Source organism: Rana temporaria, chromosome 13 (genome assembly GCF_905171775.1).
Source record: "Rana temporaria chromosome 13, aRanTem1.1, whole genome shotgun sequence".
NCBI classification, from domain to species: Eukaryota; Metazoa; Chordata; class Amphibia; order Anura; family Ranidae; genus Rana; species Rana temporaria.
In genome coordinates, this window is record NC_053501.1 from 93,627,606 (window position 1) to 93,653,155 (window position 25,550).

Sequence of the window (25,550 nt, forward strand, 5' to 3'; positions counted from 1 at the left end):
TTTATACCGGAATTAAAGGGGGTACTTACTGTTTGAACCAAGTTAAATATTTTGGACTGTGACACAACTTAGGTCATCCTAAATGTACTATGCACCTGTATCTACTTATACACAATGATTAAAGTGTGCAGGGACCGTCCTGTCATCTGCCTGCTCAGCGGGGATTAACGGAGCGATCCCCACTGAGCAAGCGGATGAGAAAGGTACGGATCCTCACGGGAGCCGTACGTGTGAAAGGGGACTTGGAGTGGTAGATAGATGGGCAGCACCAGTAGCCAATCAGTCTTTGCTGTGCTAACAGAGAAAATGCTGACAGGAGGAAAGAGCATGAACACAGTTTTGGACTATTGCTGTTCCTTCATTTCTCCTGGGAGTGTTGGTTTCCCTACAGACTTTGGTGGACAGTACCCCACCAACGGAGCATTGTTCAGATGTATGCAATTAGTTATTTTCTCCCATGTACATAATATATCATACCATAGAGGGTATAGTATAGTGCTATGATCAAGGCTATTTGCCGAAATGAGTTAGCCCTTTTTATACTCTATCGGTGGTCATCAACCCTGTCCTCAGGGCCCACTAACAGGCCAGGTTTTATGTATTACCATGGGGAGATGCAGACTAGAATACTGCAATCACTGAGCAGAAAATTATATCACCTGTAATGTATTTCAGTTATCTTGCAAACCTGGCCTGTTAGTGGGCCCTGAGGACAGGGTTGATGACCACTGCTCTATATTATGTAACCAATAAAGAAACTTATATGGACTTCAAAGTTCCCAGGTCTATCATTAATTTCACATAGAGGGTATAGCAACAGGTGCACTTCAATGCTGGCCCCACCAGCTGCACATACTTGGCTATCCTATGCTCCCATTATACTCATTCAGCTGCTGAGAGTGAGAAGAAGCAGCCCTGTGTTTTCCAACTTCAGTCACTACAAGGCTGAGGACTCTTACTGCCCCATGTGAAAGTGATAAATGCTGGAGCAGCCAATCAGTAAGCATCATTGCCGTCACATGGGAAGACAGAATGAGTCGCATGCTTCTCAAAGCACAAGTTTGGTTTAAAGTGGCTCTTGTCACTAAACTAAAATTTTCCAAACAAGCTATTACCTGTAGAGAAGGCAAAGATAACTTGTATTCCCTACCATCTGTGCCGCCAATAATCACTCCAGTCCAAAGAGATTCCCAACTAAAATCTTCTGGAGGACTTGACACTTCCAGGAGTGTCAAATTCCCGGTTCCTCGCATCGCTTGCCAGTTTCTACTGCTAACCTCTACATCACTAAAGAGCACAGCAGTCACCCCGAGGTCAATAGGAGGAAGCACTGAATGATGCATGGCAACGGGAGATTGACACTCTCAGGAAATATAACTTTGATGACTGGGTGGCTTTAAAAAGGGAAACCTGTTCATCTAACCTAAAGGAAAAACCCCTTTATTTCCAACAAACTAATTCTGCATAAAATGGACACAAATTGGCTATCCTTATCCTAAGAAATAAGACTATTCTATATGTAGCAATACCCCCATTGGAGCTGCTGGATTTTTGGGCGGCGTGTTACCTTGTGGCTCCTCTGCATTCTCTAGGGGCGAGTGATGTGTATGTGCATAAACAGAAGTAAAGGAATGTCCATGACAGGTGCTCTTTTGCTGTGCTCTTTATTACCCAGCTGGGTAAAAACAATAAAACTTGTGGTGAGGAAAGTAAAGTTGAAAGGAGGAAGGATAGCAGATTCAGGCGTAATGATAGGAAACAGTCCTGCTCCCAAATGTAACACTTCTCTGCGTCAGTCCCACCGGAGTGGGTTCAGTGTACCTAGACAGGCCTCTCTCTCTCTGGGCGTAGCCAGCGGCCGACATGTGAGCAGCGCTGGTCCGGAGCTCCGTGCAAGGCAGAGTGATCCTGCATTCATCCTGGGCGTCAGAGCCGCCGAATCTCACCGACACGGGTAGCCGCAGACTCCTGGACCTGTGCTGATCACCCGGCGATGGTTAAGTACGGACGGACGCCGGTGGAATCCCCCGGAAAACGTATCTCCCAGCTTGCCTGGGGATCCCAAGATGGCGGCGGCCATGAGGCGGAGGAACAGGGCCCTAGCTCTGCACAGCCGGATGGCGATGTAAAGCCAGGTAAGCCAGCTGCCCCCCAGAACTAAGGGTCTGAAGAAGGGCTCACACCGGGCCGGACTGCAGCCGCAGGCAGAGGGGGATGAGGTTCCTGACACAGGCGGGGGGGGAGCCCTCCCTGAAGCAGATCATGGAGGCCATTTGTAACTGCCAGGCCACGCTGACCAAACATATTGATGTCATTAAGACTGAAATGTCGTTCCTTAAACATGACATGCAGACTATCAGGGAACGGGCGGGTGAAGCTGAACAGAGGATAAGTGACTTGGAAGATGTGGTCCATCCCTTAGAGAACAAACTCCATGATGTCCACTCTGAAGTGGGGGCTCATACTGACAAGCTATGGGACATGGAAGACCGCCAAAGGAGGAACAACATACGCCTAGTGGGCTTCCCTGAGAAGGTGGAGGGCAAGCAGCCTGAGGACTTCCTTGAACTGTGGCTTAAGGATGCTATGGCAGACACTACATTTTCCCGTTTGTTTGCTATAGAGAGGGCCCACGTATACCATCGAACACCCCCCCCCGGGTTCTCATCCACGCCCGATGATTGCCCGTATCCTGCATTTCAGAGATCGTGAAAATATCCTCCGGCGTTGAAAAAGGCTAATATTATGAGGGTTATACACGCTGAGTACTCTACCTATTCTAGGGGGGTGGCCATTTTAATCACTAAGAGGGTGGCTGCGCATGTTTTGCAGGTTAAAACTGATCCGAAGGGGAGGTATGCTGTCCTAGTCTGTCAAATATTTGGGGTATGTATGACATTGGTGTGTGTGTATATCCCCCCTCCTTTCTCTTTCCAGGTCCTGGAAGAGGTCCTTAGTGCTGCAGTACAGGTGGCACAGGGTCCGCTGCTCCTGCTAGGTGATTTTAACGTGGTGTCGGATGCGACACTCGACAGGCATGGGTGTGCGGCTGGCCCGCGCCCTACTCTTTCCTCCTGGTTGGACAGCTATGCCCTCAAGGATGTATGACGCTGTCGTAACCCTGGGGTCAGGGCATATTCATGCCACTCGGGGTCACATCGGACACTCTCCAGGATAGACATGTTACTGTCCTCAGTTGATGCTCTCCCCATCGTTTCTGAGATTGGGTACCTCCCCAGGGCTCTTTCTGATCACTCTCCCGTGGAGGTCACATTGACTTTGGATGTGCCCAGCGGGAGAAGGATGTGGCGTATGAAGACGCAATGGTTAGAGGAGGAGTACGTGACGATAAAATGTAAACTAGCCATGGATCAATATTGGACCGAGAATGCTTCTGGCACCTTGGTGTCCACTCAATGGGATGCTTTTAAAGCTACTTTGAGGGGAGTGTTTACCAGGGAGACACGGGACTTTGCAAAGGCGCTAAACTCAGATGTTCAGCTAGCCGAGCAGGCTGCTGCGGCTGCTGAGCATCTCTACATACAGACCCCATCCCATACCACCTACAGCTCATGGCAGGACCTGGCGAGAAAATATAAACTACTGCTGACTGACCAGACTATGAAACTGCAGTTACGACAGGCCAGGTCTATTTTTGCGTTTGGTGACAAAAGTGGCAGACTTTTAGCCTTCCTGGCAAGGCCCCTGTATACTCCTACTTCGGTTCTGCAGATTAAGAGCCCTGATGGTGGTTTAGTGAGTGACTCCCAAAGCATTCTTGACACATTCCTACACTTCTATGATACTTTGTATCAATCCCAGTCCTGCTGTTCGGATCAGGAACTCGCTTCCTATCTGGATGGCATGACCCTGCCATCCCTGACGGAGGGTGACAGGACTACTCTTGACCAGCCCATCACATCTGAGGAAATAGCTGTTGCCATTGCTTCTTTTAAACAGGGGAAATCGCCCGTTTGGACGGCTTCCCGGCGGAGTGGTACAAGCTGCATAAAGAGAGCTTGATTCCCCGTCTTCAGAAGGTGTTTATCACTTCAGAAAAGGAAGGTATATTACCGGAATCCATGTGAGAGGCTTTGATTGTGGTGATTCCAAAGCCCGGTAAGGATCCTCTCGAATGCGAGTCATACAGGCCGATCTCGTTGATCAACACTGATGTCAAGGTACTGGCCAAAATTTTGGCCGGTAGGTTGCAGTCGGTGATACCTAAGCTAATTCATTCAGATCAAACCGGGTTCATACCGGGGAGGTGCACTCAGGTGAACTTGAGGAGGCTATATGTCCATCTACAAATGTCTCATGGAAAAAAGTTTTTGTGGACAAATATCAGTTGTCAAAAGCACCTCACCCCAATGAATGATGAAAAGAAAAAAGGGCAAAAATGGGGTACCACAAGGACCCAGGGGCTATTGAAATGGTGCAGATAAAGATTCACACAATCAGAGTTTTATAAAACTCTGATTGTGTGAATCTTTATCTGCACCATTTCAATAGCCCCTGGGTCCTTGTGGTACCCTATTTTTGCCCTTTTTTCTTTACAAATGTCTCATGCTAATTGTGGTAGGCGGGTGGTGGCCTCACTCGACACAAAAAAAGCGTTCGACTCTGTCGAATGGAACTACCTCTTTGCTTTGCTTTTGAAGCTGGGCCTTGGGTCACGTTTCGTGGGCTGGGTTAGGTTGCTTTATAAGGAGCCGAGAGCAAGTGTTAGGGTCAACGGACTTATCTCGCAATCATTTAACAATGGCAGGGGAACGAGACAGGGCTGTCCCCTGTCACCACTTTTGTTTGCCTTGGCCATAGAGCCCCTGGCAATTAAGCTTAGAGATCAGGCTGACATTAAAGGGCTGTTGGTTGAGGACTTGGAGGAACGCGTATCATTATATGCTGATGATATGCTCCTGTACCTGGGGGACCCGGATGTGTCTTTGATGGCTGCCTTCTCCTTGATTCAGGAGTTCAGAGATTTCTCCGCATTCCGGATCAATTGGTCCAAATCAACGCTCTTTCCTCTAGCTCCACAGCCGACCCTGACCCCCCCCACTCAGTACCCGCTCAGGGTGACAACCCGTTTTAAATATTTAGGAATAAATATAGAGCTACCAGTGGACAGGTTCTCTGAGACAAATTTATGGCCGGTAATTAGAGACTTCAGGGACAGGGTACAGAAGTGGAAGGACCTTCCGCTCACGCTGTTGGGAGGGCCAACCTGTTGAAAAAGGATATACCTCCCAAAGTTTTTGTACATACTCTCTAATGCCCCCCTGTACATCCCCAGGAAGACCTTTAGATACATTGACTCCCTGCTGTCCTCCTTTTTGTGGGGAAGTGGGGCTGTTCGAGTGGTGCTGGCTGTGTTGCAACTACCAGTAGGGAGGGGAGGTCTGGCAATCCCCGACCTCCGTCTGTACTACTTGGTGTCACAGCTAGTTCAGGCACACTGGCATATGTTTCCTCAGCAGAACAACGCCGCTGTTGCGGTGGAGGCGGCTGCGGCAACCTCCTATGAGACACTGTTAAACTTTTTTTATAGGGGGGAGGCTCCGACGGAGGGTGGAATGGCGGTCCTTCGACCAGCCAGAAAAGTACTTGAGATCTGTATGAAGCATGTCCAGGATAGTCCTTTACACTTGTCTCCTAATGCCCCTCTGTGGTTTAATCCCAGATTGGCGAACCTTCGCCTGCTGGAGGATGGGCATAGATGGGCCAAATTTGGCCTAGTATATCTCCATCAAATTTTCGACCGGGGGGAATTTAAGACATTCACACATATAAGGGGAGAGCTGGGTGTGCCTGCAACTTGGTCATTTCATTACACCAGACTGAGGCATGCTGTTCGCGCTCAGTTTGGCACGGGACCCGTCATCTTGAAAAACACTAAGCTGGAGTCCTTGCTACTGAAGCCTGAACACACTAAACTGATTTCCACTTATTATGCGGTGCTAATGGGAAGGACACAGCCAAGGGAGGAAAAGGCGAAACTTAGGTGGACGGCTATAATCCCTGAACTGACTGAATCCCACTGGGAGGAGGTACTTTTATCCTTTCTCCCTACGGTGATCTCCGCTAGGGACAAACTAATACAACTGAGGTACCTGCACCAAATGTACTATACACCACACAGATTATATAGGATGGGCAGAAGAGATGACCCTGTTTGTCATAAGTGTCTGGTGGCAGAAGGCACCTTTATTCATATGGTGTGGGAGTGCGACAGGATCCGCCCGTTATGGTCGCAGGTTACACAGTTTATTGCAGATACTTTCGATCTCCCAGATATATGTAATCCACTTTTGTGCCTTTAAGGCATTATAGAAGATGAAGTTATGAGTAATAATATGCAAATATTTTTGAGGTTGCTCTTTTACTATGTCAGAAAACTGATAGTCCTAAATTGGGTGAAGAGGGAAGGTCTCACTCTATCTGCTTGGAAGGGGCTGGTCAACACCAATGTCACGATGTATAAAATGACCTATGAAGCAAGAGGAAGTAAGAAAAAATTCTGTGGCGTATGGGGGAGATGGGTGGACTCCATGGATACCAATCCTGGTGAGACGTAAGGGCCGGCTGGCTTTGACTGAAACATATAACACTCATTGTATACTTGATGTTGAGAGAACTGTGGGGATTGGAGGGACGGCAGCGCACGGCACACAAATGTTTTTTTTTTTTTTTCTCTTTTTTTTCTGGTGGGATACTTTGGTATGTTTTTTTCTCTGCATTTTAGTTTCTTTACTCTGTGTTCTATTTTATGATGGCTACGCCGCACTATGTCGCTCCTCCATGATATGGATTACTGTACTATTTGATGAGTATTAGACAGAACTGCGAGGTTTAGTTGTAGCTACAAGTTTGTAAAATATAAAAAACTGCTGTATGCACTTTAGGAAGACCCATGTTAGGATCCTCCTCTGTTATTTGGGTATGAAGAGACGTGCACTTGTGAAATTCCTTATCCTCCTCGTTCTAAGAATGCGTGCTATTATTCTTGTACTTTGAATGCCATGTGAATTTCCTATCCTCCTCACTAGGAATGTGTACCATTATTTTTGTACCTGGAATGCACTGTCGTTTCCTGTGAATGTGTTTTATGGCTAATAAAAACCTTTAAAAAAAAAAAAAAAAGACAGGCCTCTCTCACTGACCTGGCAGCCGGAGTATCACTCAGACAATTGTAGGAATAAGTCTCTGCCACAGACCCTCCTTGGTGAACTGGAACTTGGGAGAAAGTCTCTGCCACAGACCCCTCTCAAAGAGCCTCAGAAGATACCTCTGCCACAGGTCCTCTCTGGGTAGAATTCTTGGAGATATGCCTCCTTGGTTGAGTTATGTCTGGATCTCCTTCAACTTGTCACCCAGGTACCGACTGACAGGTGATCAGTCCCGCAGTGTCCGGCTACCTGTGATCCCCGGTGGTTTCGTCCAAGCCCTATTGGACCGCCAGCCTCTCAATGGCGCTCCCCAGACCGACTCCCCACTGAACAGCACACAGCTTGGGATCTTTAAAAGAGGGAACCCAGTCGCTCACTGGATCCCCATCACTTGTTCAGATGCTCCGGCCCAACATGGTCCCAGAACCAGGAACACCGCGTGGCTCGCATCCCCCGGCCAGGTAGGCCATAGCGCCGGGGCGCTGAGAATTGGCCACCCTAAAGGTGGGTGCCACACTGGACGAAGAAGACCCAAAACCAATGGCGTCTGTCCCATAAATACCTCTCCCCAGCATGCACAGCGAGGACAAACTCTTGTGATTGGCTGCTGGGAATGACCCACAGCACAGCCAAGCTGAGACAGAGGCCCTATTCTCACACCTAATAATCAGGATCAGAGTCTAACTATACTCTGATCTACCCTTAAATTTGACTAGCACCAGTACTATAAAGTACATAGGTGCTACATATATTTGCATTTTGCATTTGTACCATCATGCAGAAAGGGAGTGTTAAAAAAAACAACAACAAATGATTGTATTTTTGTTTCTAGATTTTCTGTGTAAAACCTTTAAAATCAAAGTATTCAGATATGATATCAGATTAAAGTCTTACCTGTCCCAAACAAAATGCAATGATGATTCATTTGTTGTGACGGGTTTTCAAAGTGCTATACGTATGAAATCCACACAACCGAACAAAATCATTTTCTGGTCCTAGGGGATGGAAGATTCTAGATCGGAAGTGGTTAAGGCTTGGGTATATACTCGGTTAATACCAATATCACGGTGTGAAGGTTGTTAATATAGGAGTATTGTTTATTGTCTAGGGAGGGATTACAGCATATTATAGCAGTGCTTCCATGCCGCAATACAAGTTCCCAGAATTCTACAGGGAGGATAACTGTCATGTCTTACAAGTGATACAGAACACTCGGCTGCTTCAGATGCTGTCTGCTTCCTCTGTCTTTATATTAGTGAGATATTGTAGATAATATATAACAGGATTGTCTGATGAATTTTTATATATAAGGGAGAAGCTTCTCTTTCCTCAACCTGGTTGGCGAAAAGTTACAACACAATGAAAGTTAAAACTCAAAAGGCGTGTAGAGTGGTTTTGTATATTACTTTACAGGGCTAAAAATACAATGTACAATTTTTTTTTTCCCACCAAGGGTAATCATGGATTATTGCATATTAATATTCTGTTTTCTCATTTTCAACTTGAAGGTGGAGCTTTATCCCTGTTGGTGAAAATGTTGCTTACATAGCTCAACATCTCAAGCTAAAATAGTCAAGTCAAACAAAGACAAATTACTTGCCCACTTCCCTACATTTGGCAGGGAGCCTAACTGCAGATAGCTTCTGCTGAGCTCCCTCATTAGAAATTTCATAATGCTCTGGAAATCTTTACTATGTATTAAATACCATTTAAATTAATAAACTATATATATATATATATATATATATATATATATATATATATATATATATATATATATATATATAGTTTAATTGGCACAGCTTCTTCCAGACCAGGCAGGACAGCTTCAGGGTCACTTCAGCACACATTCGGCCCTAAAACAGAGTTCCATCCAACAGAACCTCCCTAGGTCTCGGCCCAAGGGAAGAGAGTGAGAACATGGCCTGTCTCATATATTTATATTTGCCTAGAGATGCCTAGAGTTAGGTTGCCACATCATCCCTTTAATCCAGGACACATATTATATAGGTTCTGTGGCTGATTAAGGTGGTAATTAAACTCACTTGGTGCCTTTATCTGCATTAAATCAGCCTCAGAACCTGTGTAATTAATATGTGCCTTGGATTAAAGGGATAATGTAGCAACTTTAGCCTAGAGATGTGTGGATCAGACCACAAGACAATATTGAAATTATTCTGAATGAAACTGTGCCTCTGTAACAGGCCTCTCCTTTCTGTAAAGCATTCCACGCTGGAACGCATTACGAAGACCGCGCAATGACGTCATCACCTGGTGCCGCGTGCGTTCCACCATGGAACGCAGAAGTGCGCCGCAACATTTGGCGCTTCTTTTTGAATCAGTGCTAATGCACTGCACCTGGCCTTAAACAGAGCGGTGTGCTGACTGCACACCATTCTATTATTGACAGCCGTAGCTCGGCCACGCTACAAACAAGGGTGCCATCGTTCCCCATGCTGCAACAGACCAACCTGCAAACTTCTGCACTAATGCTGCTACATTGACGGCAACAGTCTGCAATTGCCGGGGACAACCTTCAGGACCTTCCTTGCTGACACCCTGCACTACGGATTCCCCTGTCACTACACTCAAGCCCTGCAAACGGATAAGTAGCAATTATGTTCCTTGGAGTTCTAAAGAAAGATCTGCTGCATACTTTTCCACATAAAACAATTGCTGTTATTTATTATTAACATACTACTTGGGATAGACTGTTGTGCCTATGACTGTCTGATAAGGAACATCTACTCTCAAATTACCTAAGCAATATTGCCTCTCATAGGCAACTATTGTCTCTACAACTCCTATTTACTACATGCTTGACATAAGTGTAAAGTACCTATGGGCCTTGCCCTGACTTGCTGAACATGTTCGCTCTATCTTTTCTATGCTAGGGGTTGATGGTACCATACCATCTCTTAGTGGCCTAATACGTCTCTATATGTTTAAGTGATATGATGTAGAGAGCCCCCAAACTCCTGTTTACTAGACATGTGCATTCGTTTTCGTCCGAATGCATTTTCGTCTGAATTTCAGGTATTTTCGTTATCGTTTTAACAAACGAAAGCACAGAAAACGAAAACCGAAACATCCGTAATAAACAAATGCTTTATTTTCGTTTTCGTTGCGGTCGAATGTGCTTAACCTTAACTCTATTAGTCCAATATTATTCGACATAGAGAGAAAAGATTCGACATAGAGAAGAGACATGAAGATTCCACATAGAAAGACGTAAGAAATCGATTTTATTTTTATTTTTCTTTAAGACTGTCGAATCTTCTTTTTTTTTTTTTCTTGGAACATTCGACAGACACCATAAGGCCTTCAATGACAGATTCGACATAGAGAGACATGAAGATTCGACTTAGAGAGACATGAAGAGTCGAAATATATATATATATATTGTGACAGTATGCGAGGTGCGATACATGATCATAGGTACATTTCACCTCGCATACGGTTTATTATGAGAGACTGAACCGGAATCCGGCCCGGGTTTTACAGCCTCTGGGCCTGGCTAGGGTTCCGGTCCGGATGTTTGGGTCCACTGGAGTCCACAATCAGCTGGACTTTAAAAGACCAGGAAGAGAGCACAACAGGGCTCTGGCTTTGAGACTCAGGAAGGGACCTGAGTGAAGGGAGCGCTGAATGTTGGACTAAAGAAAGGTTTGCTTTACTGCATGTTTTGTGGGTGACGGGGACCAGCCCTGCACTGTATAGAAAAGGGGACTATTTGTTTAGTTCGCGCCGTACGGCAAGGATTTAATTGTTTTCTTTATTTTTAACCTGCAAACCTTTTAAATAAAACATGGCATCTGCCAGACTTAAAAAGAAAGTGCCTGCTTGCGGACTATCATTCAGAAAAGGTGATCCCCACGAGCTAATCTCCCACAATATATATATATATATTTTTTTTTTTTCTTTAAGACTCTGTCGAATCTTCTTTTTTTTTTTTTTTGGAACATTCGACAGACACCATAAGCCTTCAATGACAGATTCGACCTTAATTTGGATTTTCGGATTAATGCATTTTTTTTACGAAAAACAAAATAAATAAAAACGAATTTCAGGAGTAACTAAATTATTTTTCAGACGAAAACGAAATTCCGAAACGAAACATTTCAGTGTGCACATGTCTACTGTTTACTGGGAGTGACGCCTGAGGTCCCGTACTGATATTTACTTGCATAAAGAGGTGCATTGGAATCTTTAAAGTGTATACTATCATTTTAAACGCTAAGCTCTGGTCGCATGCTGTAATGCGTCCATCCTTAGTAGCTCCACGCCTTTCTTTATTTGAGAGAGAGAGATGTAGAGAACCCCCAAACTCCTGTTTGTGTGGAGTGACGCCTGGGGCCCAATACTGAATTCTCACATAAAGAAGAGCATTGAAATCCTTGCTAACCGCAGTTGTGGTTCACTCCGTTCACCAGAGCTGTTACAGCCTCCTCGCTCACACGACTCATGTGGAGGGGGTCAAGTATGTATTTGTGTGTGAAAATGGCACCATAGTGTGTGGCAGTTAGTCCTGAAGAGGAGATGATTACATTGGGCATCCTGTGTATAGAAAAATGTAAAGCTGAATACAGACTTCCCAAATTTACATGCAATATTGGCGATGTAGAGGCCCAAGAGGGTTTAGGTATATAACTAAGTGTGTCCAGAGTTTTAGCAGTGGTCCAGAGGAGGTGCAGACAGCAGCAATATGGTTAAATGACATAGGATTGCAGGGAGCTGCGGTGGCTCAACGCGATTGGCACTGCGCTGACAAGCCATTCACCTCTGCAGCTAGGGGTTCGGATCCCGGTCTCGGCTTCATGTGAATTGAGTTTGGTGGTCTCAGCCCAGCTCCCGGTGGGTGTGCTATGCAAGGTAAGCCTGTGCTTAGTACGCCCACCTCCCTCCCACAAAAACCACCACACCTACACACGCACTCTAAATTGGGTTAATACACGCACTTTGACCACGTGGTCTCTAAAAGAGAGGTGAAGGACTAATGGGGCTGGTTGAGCGGGCTAATCCTCTCACTCCCTTATAGGGAGTCCCTCTGCCCCGTTGGGCTTCAAAGCGGAGCAGGTAGGGCGGGCTGTGTGGGAGGACCCCCTCACACACCCGCCATTGCCACCCGGGGCATGGAGAAAGGTGGCAGATTGCCTCTGGGGGAGGCCTGCCTACTCCCAACTCCTGCAGTCCGGCTCCTCTCTCGAGTACACGCACAAAAATACACTTTAAAAAAAAAAAAAAAAAAAAAAAAAAAAAAATGACATAGGATTCATGAATCTACGTGGTCAGCTGTAAAGCACTCAGTGTCCTGAGCTACCTCCCTTGCACTGTAACGTTGATTTACAACCAATAACTCAACGAAGCGTTACCAATTCTGATCCCATATGGTCCTTTTGTAATCTAAGCTAAAGATGCATGTGGAACAGTTTCATATCAAGTAAGGTATGAAAGTAATTATTAGATCCTGTGGTATGTCAGTGTACTTAAGAGGTGTTCTTAGCAGGGTTTGCCAATTTGTTGGTGTCAAAATGTGGCTGACAAGATCATGACATTGGAGGTGGTCAGTGAAATGGCCTGAGCGGTTTCACTGGTCTCTGCCGGCTGCTTCAGAGGCTCGTCTGAACTGCTCCTGATTGAGCCTCTGAAACAGCCAGCAGAGACCAGTGAGAACTGGTTACAGGGGCGTGTCCAAAGAGTGGTAATACATAATGTGTACTCAGACCTGTAGTGGTAAGTGGGGGTACCCTCGGCCTCAGACCAATTCTGTTTAATATATTCATAAATGATATAGAGGTTGGTATAAATAGCTCAAATTCAGTGTTTGCTGACGACACAAAAATAAGCAGTGCAATAATGTCACAACAGGATATACAAACTTTACAAAAAAACCTCAAAAAAATATTGGGATGGGTGGCTACATGTCAAATGAGGTTTAATAATGAAAATGTAAAGTAATGCACTTGGGGGCTAAAAATATAAATACAAGTTAGTTACTTGGGGGAGAACCTCTGGGGGAATCCAGGATGGAGAAAGACCTGGGGGTCCTAGTTGAAGACAGACTAAGCAATAGCATGCAATGTCAAGCTGCAGCAAGCTAAGCAAGCAGATGTAGCGCTACCCCCTCAAGAGCCGCTGGTTAGATTTGGGATTGGCGTAATTGTTACCTCTATGATGTGTCTAGGGAGGAGGATGATGAGAGTAGTGATGGAATGTCCAGACAACAGGGTGACGTTTTCAATGCTTTTATTTGTGGCCCAACATGACCAACAATCAACTTGAGGTGGAGAGGATAGGTTGGTGAAAGGAGAGAAACTTTGCAGATTCAGGCCTATGGATAGATTGAAGCAGTCCTGCTTCTAGTAGCGGCTTTTACTTCGTCACCACCCCAGCCGGAGTGGGTATAGTGCCCCGCGGCAGGTCCCTCTCACAGGCCTGGCAGCCGGAGCGTCACTAGAACTTCTGGGAAGGAACAAGTCTCTGCCACAGACTTGGCTCTGATAGGATTAGGATTTAGTGATGAGACCTCTGCCACAGGCCTAGTACTTGAAAGCATGGATAGTAGAGCGAATCCTCCCCGTCTATAATTTTGCCTGATTCTCTCTCAGGTAGACTTCTTAGCTTTGGGGTCACCGACTAACAGTTTTCAGCATACAACCTGTCAGTGTCCGGTCACCCAGATCCCCGATGGTTCGTCTAAGCCCTATTGGATCACCTGCCTCCGGTCTCACCTCAGACCGACTCCCCACCGAACAGCACAACTCGCTTGGGATCTTCTTAATAAAGTTGGGGAACCCAGTAAGTCACTGGGTTCCCTTGGCAGCACAGGTTTCTCCGGGTCATGAGGGCCCAGAGTCGGGAACTCCACGTGGCACGTGCGCACCGGCCTGGTAGGCCATATCGCCAGGGCCCGTGATGTGCGCACACCCTAAAGGTGGGTGTCACACCCGGAACCAGGAACCCGCAAAGAACCCCAAAACATGGCCTCTGTCACATAAATACCCTCCCCATCATGCCCTGCGAGGGAAAAACTCCTCCAATTGGCTGCTGGGGAAAAGCGGCTCCTCCTGGACCCCTCTGGCACCACCTGCCATCCAGCGATGGAACTACATCTCCGGAGCACAGAATGACCCACAGGACGGTCCAGAACCGACAGAAATCCAATTTAGTAAAACAGCACGGATAAGAGCAAGATAACTCTCTCATCCCCCACTAAATTTGACATAGCACCAGTACTGAAAAGTACACAGGCGCTACACAGACTATTGGCATGCATTAAAAAGGAATTTACTTCAGACATAAAACGATAATCCTGACACTTTATAAAACTCTGCTTTGGCCACATCTAGTTTTGGTCACCATTCTTCAGGAAGGATGTGCTGGAACTGGAGAGAGTGCAGAGCAGGGCTACAAAATTATTCAGGCGACTGGAGGACCTCAATTATGAGGAACGACTACAAGCACTAAACGCATTCTTCCTAGAGAAGAGAGGCTTGAGAGGAGATATGATGGTGATATACAAATATCTCAATGGTGATCCCAGAGTAGGAAATAAACTATTCAATCTCAGGGAGTGTAAGAAGACACAGGGCCACTCAAAGAGATTGAAGGAAAATCCCTGTGTAGGGAGTTTTTAACTGTGCGGGCGATAAGAATGTGGAACACTTTTCCACAATTGGTTATATCAGCCAGAAGTATTGATAGTTTAAAAAGACTCCTTGAACGTGCTTCTTGGTGAACACAATATACAGGGATATGGGAAACGATTATCGACATGAACACACATACACCAAGTACACAGGTTTGATTGGATGGACTAGTGTCTATATTCAACCTTACCAACTATGAAACTATAGTTTCTTGCGCCTAATGCCGTGTACACACGATCAGAAATTCTGACAAGAAAAGTCAGATGTGAGCTTTTGGTCGTAAATTCCGACCGTGTGCTCATCAGACTTTTGCTGCCGGAATTTACGCCAACAAAAGATTGAGAGCAGGTTCTCTATTTTTCCGGCAAAAAAAAATCCTTTTGGAATATTTGCTCGCCTGTATGCAATTTCGATGCACAGAAAAAAAACCTGCAGGCTCAGAATCGAGCAGAAGACCCAAAATGAACCTAATGAACTTCATTGATCTTGGCTTGTCGTACGTCTTGTACGTCACCGTGTTTTTGACGGTCGGAATTTCCAAAAAGATTTGTGTGACCGAGTGTATGCAACACAAGTTTGAGCCAACATTCCATCAGAAAAAATCCATGTTTTCTTGTCAGAATTTTCGATCGTGTGTACACGGCATTACTGTATACAGCACTGTACACTTCTCTCTCATGCTATCTTCTGGGGAACACTCCTCTAAAGATTTATGGTTATCTACTGCCCAGACACCTGAAATACCAGGGGAACATATGGACTTGAACAGAAGTGTGCCTCATAAACCTGTTAAATAGGCCACCGTGCTTTTACAACAAGGAGGCATCGGCATCTTCCACTTTCTACTTCTCGTGCCAAGCATCTTGACTTTTCACTTAGAGCCTCTCACCATCAATAACAAATGGAATGGTAAACCTCCAGCAGCTGATTCTCCATGAGCAAAGGGGAGCTGATATCCATTACGAACATAGAAATTAAATCATTTTGGGAACCTACGTAACATCATGTGGCAGTTCTCCTTTAAAACTTGACAAACTATTTTTCAGTGGCATACGATTAGTGCAGCGATGACAAGCACCATGACATGCGGAAAGCAGGGAGATGACAGATGGAAGCAGCATTTGCAATGACTTATAGGAAGCCAGACAACTGACCTCCTCCCTCATTTCATTGCCTAGTCCTGACACACCAGATCCATCCTGTGCAGACTCTGTTATTCCTTAGATCATGGATTACAAATCTCTCTGAATTAGCCTTTCTAGTTTTCCCTTTGCTTTGATTTGGTACTTTAATTAAGTTCCATTTCAGCGGCCCTCGTCTGCTTCCCGGGAAGAGATCAGATAACGAATATCCCACTTCTTAAAAAAAAAGAAAAAAATACTCCCAACAGAGTTGAGTTGTCATCTGCCAGGCCGAGGCCGTATATGATTTGTTGATGAGGAATTATCACAGAAATGCGTTAATTGCTAGTGTTGTGTAAAAGAATTTTAATGGCAATGCCAATCTGGCAGCAGACTTGGGTATCAGCATATCAGGATAAGGAGCAGCTTGTACCTGGCAGGTGTGCACAGACCCTTCTGATAACAGGGAGGAGGTCTTGTGTGCCTTCCAAAAAAGCCTAAACCCAGACATATGTTGCCGTTCTCATTATGCAGCATAGTTTGTTATAGAACTACATTAACTTCTTTTAAAAACCGAGTATCTACAACACTGTGACAATGCACAGTAACCATCAGCAACCAGTTAGTCCTCCTATGCTGTGGCTAAATCAGTATGTGTAAACCCAATTACTATGCTCTCATGTAAGCTTTACCATGTTAATGCCATTTTAAAATTAATTTTCATTTTTTACATAAAACATTTTTATTAAAATAATACTTGGTGATCCTGCTACAAAAGTCCTCACTCAAGCACTTCCTTTTAAAGGGTGACAATTTTCTATCCGTCTCTCCGATTGTGCATAGTGCCATTGTCAGCCAGCCTTATGATAACACTGATGTAAGAATATTCCTCTTTTATCACCATATGTGGCAATTTTAGTGATTTTTATAGCATTAATATATGGAATAACATTTTAAGACCATGGACTGATTTTAGCAGCTATGCTTCCTCTTTTCATATTCTAATTGAACCTGTTGGATTGGTTCAAGGAGCTCATGCAACAGGAAGTAATGTTGGCAGGAAGTAGGGAGAGGGCACACAAGACTTGACCTCAGCCATGTGCTGAGGAGGAGCACTATTTTTTGCAGGGTTCCAAGAAGCAAGTAGAGAGATTCTGTAACGTTACCTGGGGATGACACAAAATCTACAACCCAAGTTAATTCAAACTTGCAATATCGGGATACTGCACACCTGTAAATAGAGCTTTATTATATCACCAAAAATGTATTAAAAGCACCACATATGCAAGCAGGGGGAGGATAGCTGGTTAGCAACTTGTACCACCCATGTTAAGTAACTTTTAATGTATTCCTTGTGCATGCATTACCCATGCTCTATTGCTGGGAAGGATAGATAGCTTGTGCATGTGTATAGTGTATGCATATTTTGTGATACTTTGTCATTAATTGTTTTTCCTACAGTTGTTTGTGCAGCATTTTTTGTTTAGTAAAGCATTAACTTATATTAGGTTTGTATGCTTCCTTGCTTTTACCACAGTGACCTTAACCACTTGTCAACCGCCCACCGTCAAAAGACGGCGGGAGGAAGACTGTTATTCTGGGTGGACATCATATGATGTAGCGCCTTTTAAACCCACTAGGGGGCGTGTGCACCTGCGATTGCCCAGTAACTGAGTAGGAAAGTGGATCTGTGTGTGTGTAAACACACAGATCCACGTCCTGTCAGGGAAAGGGGATCGATGGTGTGTCCCTTGTACATAGGGACAACCATCGGTCACCTCCGCCAGTCACTCCCCACCCCCACAGTAAGAATCACTCCCTAGGGAATACATTTACACCTTGATCGCCCCCTAGTGTTAACCCCTTCCCATCACATTTATACAGTAATCGATGCATTTTTATCACTGTATAAATGTGAATGGTCCCAAAAATGTGTCAAGTGTCCGATGTGTCCGCCGCAATATCAGAGTCATGATTAAAATTGATGATCGCCGCCATTACTAGTAAAAAAAAAATAATAAGAAGAAAAACGTCTTACCTATAACCTATAATACCTACAACTTTTATGCAAACCAATCAATATACGCTTATTGTGATTTTTTTTTTTTTTTCTTACCAAAAATATGTAGAAGAATATGTATCGGCCTAAACTGAGGAAAAAATTTGTTTTAAAAAAAATGGATGTTTATTATAGCAAAAAGTTAAAAATATTTCTTTTTTTTAAACTTGTCCCTCTTCTTTTGTTTATAGCGCAAGAAATAAAAACCGCAGAGGAAAAATTTAATTTGAGTACAGTGTTGCATGACCGCGCAATTGTCATTCAAAGTGTGACAGCGCTGAAAGCTGAAAATTGGTCTGGGCAGGAAGGGGGTGAACGTGCCCAGTAAGTTAAACACAAAGTTAAACACCATGGGCCGGATTCAGATACCTGAGCATATCTATCGGGCCGGCGTAACGTATCTTAGATAAGTTACGCCGCTGTAACTTTGGGTGCAAGTTCCTTATTCAGAAAGAACTTGCGCCCTAAGTTACGGCGGCGTAACGTATGTGGGCCGGCGTAAGCGTGTTTTATTTAAATTTGCTTTGACCCCGCATATTTTACGTTTTTTTTGAACGGCGCATGCTCCGTTCTTGAAAAAATCCCAGTGCGCATGCTCGAAAATCCGCCGCAAAACGTCATTGCTTTCGACGTGAACATAAATTACGTCCAGCCCTATTCGCGAACGACTTATGCAAACGACGTAAAATTTCAAAACTCGGTGCGGGAACGACGGCCATACTTAACATTAGCTACGCCTCATATAGCAGGGGTAACTATACGCCGAAAAAAGCCCAACGTAAACAACATAAAAAATTGCGCCGGCCGAACGTACATTTCTGAATCGCCGTATCTACCTAATTAGCATATTCCTCGCGTAAACATAAGGAAGCGCCACCTAGCGGCCAGCCTGAAAATGCAGCCTAAGGTACGACGGTGTAAGACACTTACACCAGTCGGATCTTAGGGATATCTATGCGTAACTGATTCTCTGAATCAGGCGCATAGATACGACCGACCGCACTCAGAGATACGACGGCGTATCAGGAGATACGCCGTCGTATCTCGTCTCTGAATCTGGCCCCATGTCTTGAGAAGTGCAATGCAGCCATTGGTGTAGGATGTAGTAAGATGATGCGGGATGAGATCGACAGCAAAAAGAAAAGGGAAAAAAGCTGTTGTGCGGCTAATTAATAAATTTAGTGTGTTTTGCAGCTAGGCTATAGCCAGCCTGAGCTCCGTTGATTCTACTCTTCTCAGTGTGTTGATTGCTTCCACTTGTAACTGTGACTGTAACTGTGAAGGAGGCTGCAGTAATACATTTGGAAAGGACAATCACTAAGTTATGAATAAGTACTTGACCCAACCTAAGTTATGAATATGTTCAGAGGTAAGGTTTTGGAGAATATAAAACATTGTGAGACCCTTTCCAGAGGGTTCTTCACTACCTGGACTTTTACCTAGGGAGGATGCGTATCTAGAAGGATATGTTCAGAGGTAAGGTTTTGGAGAATATAAAACATTGTGAGACCCTTTCCAGAGGGTTCTTCACTTCCTGGACTTTTACCTAGGGAGGATGCGTATCTAGAAGTATATCTACTCGGGTCTTGTCTCCATCTGGGACATGTGCATGAGGTCTGAGCACATAAACTGCGTGATGGAGTGGGTACCTAGAGGTAGTTGGGCTTTCAGGGAATCTTCTTGCTGAAGAGTGTCACATAGGAGTTGAGTAGAAGCTATTGATGGACATTGTAAGAAGACTTCATCACCCATTAATGAAGGTATCTTTGCTCTTAAAGAGTCAAAAGCCAGATTTATAAGCGAGAGATCCACTGCAACTTTAGAGAGACTGTGACTGCTCATATATGGTCCTAGATTTGCCTGGCTGCTCTAATAGGGTCAGCAGTTACCAAGAGACTGCTGCTAAACAGTTTATTACTATTAAGTGGTATTAACGGTGCGGCTTTAAATAAATAAAAAATAAATAACCAACATGTTATACTTACCTGCTCTGTGCAAAGGTTTTGCACAGAGCAGCCCGATTCTGCACTTTTTAGGTTCCTCTTTGGTACTCTTGACTCTTGCCCCTTAACCAGTGCCACCAATAGCAAGCCACTTGCTAATGGGGCAGTGGTGCATGCTTGCTCCTGAGCCATGCTCTATGCATTCATAAGACACATAGATTTACGGCTCGGCCCGCCCCCTCACTCTCTGCAGGTGTGATTAACAGCAGTGGGAGCCAATAAGGGGAGGAAGCCAAGGCTCTTGTGCACATCGTCGGATCAAGAGGGGGCTCAGGTGAATATTACAGAGAGCTGTGGTGAAGCACACAGAAGTTTTTATTACCTTTTAAAGTTGGTATAGAGTGGTCTTTTATACCTAGAGTTCAGCTTTAGGTTACAGTTTACACATACATTATATGTATACATTATACAAAATTATTTGTTATTGACAGTTTAGGGTTTTAGATTTTGTCTTTAGAGCACTCTTGTTTGGTAGTGTGCAGGGATTTAGTCCTGGAGACCAAAAAGGTTGTGTAGTATACTGCGATATCAGATACAGAGTTCAGCAGAATAAAATATATATTTTTTTAAATGTGTATATCAAGCCAAGAATTTTTTTTCTAGTTTTTCTTTTGTGTTTTTTTGTGGTATAGAGTGGGGAAGGAATGGAGCTCTTGTTGGATTTTGAAGTATCCAGGGCTCCATTAGAGAAATTTCCTCTCACAGACAAAAGGTAGGAGAGAATCTGCAACTTTTGGGTCACTTTTATTCCTATTACAAGGAATGTAAACAATCCCTTGTAATTGAAAAAAAAAGCATAACAGTACCTCTTAAATGTGAGATCTGGGGTCAAAAAGATCTCAGATCTAACACACTAAAGTGCACAAAAGAACAGCCTTTTAAGACTATTGGGTGGAAGTGACGTTTGACGTCGCTTCCGCCATCCAATGGTGTGGAGCCAAGTGGGGGCCATCATTTGCTCGTTTAGCATCCAGCCTGTGAGGGCAGAGGACACAGTTATCTCTGCCGCTACCAAGGTCTCCAGTAAGCAGCGGAGATGACCGAAGTGCGGCGGGAGGGGGGCCTCTCCCACCCCCCGATAAAAGTGCTCTTGCTGTGAATCTTCAGCGGAGACCACTTTTATCTGAAAGTGGACTGTTGAAGAGGATAGCTAGCTGCTATGATAACAACGGTATTCTACTTCAAACAGCCAATGTACAACTGTGGCGGGCAGTCCTTAAGTGGTTGACTATTAGGCAATAGTAAAATAATGTAAATGGGACAGTTTTAATCCACAAAACAAAAGGTAATAAATGCATACATTTTAGATACACTTTCAGGTCTCTTGAAATTCAAAAAAGAAATTCTTAGCCTGTGTTCCTCAGAGGCGGAACCAAAACTGACTAGAACAGTACAGCTGGGGAGTGGCATGAGACATGACTAAATTAATATGTAACCAAACACAGACTGTACAGAGGAATACTGAGGCAACACAAAGAGGTCAGTGTAAACTTAACTTAATGGTAGAACTGAGGTTTTCAATTACATTTAAATTTTTTTGCTGCGGAAGACAGGAAAGTCCTGGAGGGTAAAGGTGCACTCAACCTTCAAGTTCACTACAGGAACAATTTTAGAGCTAACACTGTAGTTAAGGAGAAGATGTGAAGGTAGACTTTCATTCTCTATTGAACCGTGTTCCTTTTTAAACTCAATGCCACAGGGGAAAAGAAAGAGAAAAATATTTAAAATAGGCCACCTCTATCTTTGCGATTGGCAAGGAAAATGTGCCCGACATCAGACAGTGCTATAACCCTATTCGGAAATAACTGCAAAGAAAGATAGTGTCAATTTCTTTAGTCTAAAGCACCTTCATAGTACTGGAGGCACTGCAGACCCCAGGACTGGCTGGCTGCTCAGACAAAGGATTTAAAGATAGACAGAACTATTTGTTCTTTCCTTTTTTTTTTTTTTTTTTATCTAAAACGATCTGGTTTCTTTCTCGTTTTTCTCTGACACACATGCTCAGGATTAAAAGCAAGTATCTGAGTGGTTGCTATGGATTATACCTTTACTCTCCCCTGCATCCAGATTTTATAAATAAGCCCTCTTAGGATGCAAACACATGCACAGTGACATTTAAATCAAGATAAGTGTGAACCTGTAGGAAACTGTCAAATGATAGTATAGCCCACATCGTGAGCAGAAGGTGAAAGAAACGTCACAATTCGGAATCTGTTGTGACTAACTAGGGGCTTTGATGACTGCCAGCGTGATATTAGATGCTGGAACCCATTCCCTGGCTTTGCATGGCCATTAAATGTAGTTTATAATCAGTACAGGTGTCTGTCCTTTACTTAGTGTGTGATACTGATGGACAAGGGAGAAGCTTGTTGTCTGCCAAGATAGAATCAATGACTGGCAAGGGCCCTTTATTTCATCCATATGTGTCATAGAAGGAAACAGATCTTTTCAAACAAGATAACGCATCTGGACACGTTGCAGGATAAATGTGTTGTAAGCTGAGGCCAAATGCTGCATGTGGGAGTAGCCTGACAAAATTTGGAAGGATGCTTATGATCGGCATAAAGGTATGCAGGTACCTCCATGCAGCTAACTGAATAAAAAAAATGAGATGACATATACATCAGCACATTGTATCTAACCAAAGTCTGTAAAATTTAAGCAACAATGTTAAAAAGGAACTCCAAACCTAAGCTTAAAGGATAGCTTCACTGTTACTTATGTAGCAGGTACTTCTCCAGACTGATCTAATCTATTAGGGGACAGCTGTCTGCTGCAGAAGTGTGGGCTTTTTCACCCCCTCCTTTCTCTCTTCACACAGACACTCAGAACTGCTTGTTTGGCTCAGGCTCTTCCAATAGGGAGTTTACAATCATCAGGCAGCAGCAAAGGACTGTGGGGGAGGAGATAAAAAGCCAGAGGAACAAGGCCAGAGCTTTTTTGTGCCTGCACCCCATCAGGAGAGCATCTCCTGCACTCTGTGTGTGTGGAATCACAGCCTACCAATGGGCACACAGCCTGCAGCTCCAGCCCAGAGGAACAGATTGTTCATGCAGCTCCAGCCCAGGGGAACAGATTGTTCATGCAGCTCCAGCCCAGAGGAACAGAGACTGTCCATGCTAAAAAAAGGACACCCTGCTCAAGGCCTGAATGCCACTGGGACACACCTGCATCTAAGATCGATCGATTGCTCTGGGGAGGACTGCTGACTGTGTACAAGATTTGGTGAGGGGGCTTTGCCCAGGAACCTTTAATGCTTTTCACAGAATACCACATCAACATATTGTCCACAGAGCTCCTACATTGCCGATGAAGATAATAAAACCCAAAGCTTTGCTTCCAGGACTGATAAATAAGGGGGAGGGCAATGGCGCTTTCTAATAATCAAGATAATAACATAACAATAACGAAATAACTTTCAGAATACTGCTGAGGTCAAAATCCTAATGTTCAGTCAATTTGAGCCGGAAAATTTGTGTCACTCCTGATCAAAATCACCCACCATCAATCAACAAAATGAAAAAAGGGGGGTAGACTTGAGTGATGTTGTTGTAAACATAAACCACTTGGGTGGTAAAGAATATCACCAAGTATGTGATGATAAAAATCAATAACGTGAGGATGAGTTCAAATAGCTCAATATTGTATAAATAATATAATCATAACCATATAACATATTAATAAATGTGCAAAAAAATATGGGATAAATTGTAGGCAAAAAATAAAAATATAAATTGTGAGTCTCCACACTTTACAGTGCAAACAATTGAAAACCACGTATACATAAAGTGCAAAAATCAGTGCTTATAAGTTGATAGCAATACATCGCCTGATCCTGGTCTCCAAAATAAATAAATAAATTAGTGCAAAGTGCAATAATAAAATTAGAAAATGAATAAATATAATGGTCGTTCCGTGCGACAAATATAAAAGAAAAAACTCAGCAATGTGTAAAAACCGTGAAAAATAATTATGTGCAATGGAAGTCTCTGTGTGCAAATCCACAAAAAATAGTCCAAATAAAGTGGAGATAATCAAAAAATCAGTGCAGGTTGAGTAAAGGTGCTCCAATCCACAATCTGGATTGGAGCACAAACTGATAAGAGGAATGGAGGAGCTCCGCTATGAGGAAAGATTAGAGGAACTGAATTTATTCACTATTGAGAAGATGAGATTAAGGGGGGATATGATCAACAAGTACAAATATTTAAGGGGTCCATATAGTGAACTTGGTATTGAGTTATTCACTTTACAGTCAACACAGAGGACACGGAAAGGTTTCTTCACAGTGAGAGTTGTACAGCGGGACTTGGGGATGTGGAGAAGGCTCTGATTAGTTGATCATAGGGCCCAATTTGGGATGTAGTGTTTTATTTTCTCGCATAAGTATTGCGGCGTGATTCCTTGCGTGCATTTGTGGGTGAGGCAGAGGGTCTTGAATGTCACCTGATCCTTAACAGCTAGCCAGTGGAGGGACCTCAAGACCGGGGAGATTGGTTCCCATCATTTTTTACCTGTTACCAGTCTGGCTGCAGTGTTCTGGACAACTTGTAGATGAGACATCTGGTATTTGGGTAGTCCTAGGTAGAGGGAATTTGTGTAGTCGAGTCTGGAGTTGATGAGTGTTCCCACTACTACTGCTGTGTCTTCTTCCGGGATGAAGGGGATAAGTCTACACAGCAAGCAGAGAAGATAGTGAGATCCGCTGACCACTGATCCTATTTGTGCGTCCATAGACATGTCTGAGTCAAAGATAACTCCTAGGCTTTTTACTTCTGTCCTTGGGGTGATGGTTTGTCCCAAGATGATGGGAGGAGTCAATGTCGTTCTAGATTTTGTCTTCTGGTTTGCGTGGAGAAAAAAGTTCTGTTTTTTGATCCATTGAGTTTGAGGGCGCTCTCCGTCATCCAATTATCAATCAATGTCAGGCATTTTTCTAATCCATGATATTGGTCTTTTTTGTTGGTGATATGCAGATAAAGTTGAGTGTCGTCCGTGTAGGAGTGGTAGAACAGGTTTTGTTTGCTAATGATTGTGAGGAGTGGACGGAGGTAGATGTTTAAGAGTACGGGCGACAGGGGTGATCCTTGAGGGACTCCGCATGTGACAGTGCGGGTTTCTGACGTGAAGGCTCCTAGTTTCACTGTCTGTTATCGATTTTCTAGGAATGATGCGAACCATGGTAGATTTGAGTCTGCGACACCACCTACTTTTGTGAGCTGCGAGAGTAGAGTATTGTGGTTTACTGTGTCGAACGCAGCACTTGGGTCCTGCCCATGTTCTCTGCGGTTTGCACCTAAAGCTACGTGGTGTGTACTGCCTGTGTCCTCTGCAGTTTGCACCTAAAGCTACGTGGTGTGTACTGCCTGTGTCCTCTGAAGTTTGCACCCAAAGCTATGTGGTGTTTGTACTGCTTGTGTCCTCTGCAGTTTGCACCTAAAGCTACGTGGTGTGTGTACTGCCCGTGTCCTGTGCAGTTTTCACCTAAAGCTACGTGGTGTGTACTGCCTGTGTCTCTGCAGTTTGCACCTAAAGCTACGTGGTGTGTA